The following is a 1,493-nucleotide window of genomic DNA, read 5'->3' as shown; positions in this document are numbered from 1 at the left end:
GAGCAACCGAGGCGGGTGGTGGGTAGCGCCAAGAGGAGGTGGGTGGGGCGTCCGGGGAAGCCGGCCCGCTGCGCGCTGCTCTGGGGTCTCCCTGGCGGCTCCCCGTTGCATGTGCCCCATGCCCAGGGGTCGGGGGCGCACGGAATGGTTCTGGGCGCAGAACCCGGGGAGCGAGGGGCAGGAGAGCGGCACCCTCCTCGGACTGGGGACCCGTAGCCCGCCGTGGGCCGTGTGGAAGGGCTCAGGACTGGCCAGAACGGGGCTCCCAAAGCCGTTGGCTGGGTGGGGGACGTGCTTATTTGTTTATATTCGGTTTCATAAACACATACAGCGCTTACAATGCGTCCTGCAGTGTTCTAAACGCTTTTTATTCATTTAATCCCTAAAACAATCTTCCAAAGCAAGTACTACTACTACCTTTTTATTTCGCGGGTCTTACACAGAGCCACAGAGATTAAGTGGTTCCAAAAAGTCTTCCCACAAGTGCAACCTCAGACATGCAAACCCCCCAGACTTTGGTCCCCGGGATGCTGGGGCGCTGCTCCAGCCAGTTCCTGGCTTTCCCCGGCCCTACAACGGCCCCCAGGTGCCTCCGAGTCACACTCACACCCAGACCCTAATGGTGTTCAGTCTGGCATCACCCTTATGTGGACCCTCACAACGTGCTGCTCCCGGACTCCGGAGGACTCTCTCCTCCCAGGCCACTCCGCCTCCTCCTCCGCCCGCCCGGCGGCCACCAAAACCCGGAGACGTGGCACCTGCGCGTTGGGAACTGGGGCCATGCTCGCAGCTGCACTAGGCATGCTCAGCCGCCTGTGCCGGTCCGGCCGGCCAGGAAGAAAGAAAGGGCCAGACAGGGCGAGAAGTGTAAGAAATGGAGGGGGAATGTGTGTGCAAACAATCGTCCAGGCTGTGATGGGCAGGGGCAGTTGTAGATGCAAAAGGCTCATTCCCCTGGCACATCCTGGCCATTTCCCGGCAGGGTTAAGAGATGGGTGGAATAATCATCAAAAGTTTAACCAACTGGGCATCCTTAAGCAAGGGTGGGGGCTGAGGCCCCACTGACCACTTCCCAGCTCAACTACTAAACTGTAATTTTAGCTAAGCCTGGAAAAAAAGCTCCTCAGCAGCTGAAGCTGTCTGCCTGTGAAGAAGCCAAGAAAAATATCCCAGACCAAGTTTCCCTGTAAGATTGGAAAGGAAAGACAGATCCCAGTGAAAGGCTGGTGGCTCTTCACTGTTAGGGATATTAAAGATGTGGTGATTTTGGCTGGGCACAGTGGCTCACGTCTGTAATCCCAGCACTTTGGGAGGTCAAGGCGGGTGGATCATCTGAAGTCAGGAGTTCGAGACCAGCTTGGCCAACATGGTGAAATCCCGTCTCTACTAAAAATACAAAAAAAAAAATTAGGCGGTCGTGGGGGTGGGCGCTTGTAATCCCGTCTACTCAGGCGGCTGAGGCAGGAGAATCGCTTGAACACGGGAGGTGGAGG

The sequence above is a fragment of the Colobus angolensis genome, unplaced genomic scaffold, assembly GCF_000951035.1.
Source record: "Colobus angolensis palliatus isolate OR3802 unplaced genomic scaffold, Cang.pa_1.0 Scaffold285, whole genome shotgun sequence".
NCBI lineage: Eukaryota > Metazoa > Chordata > Mammalia > Primates > Cercopithecidae > Colobus > Colobus angolensis.
The sequence above is the reverse complement of the archived record's forward strand: the minus strand, read 5'-3'. Positions refer to the sequence as shown.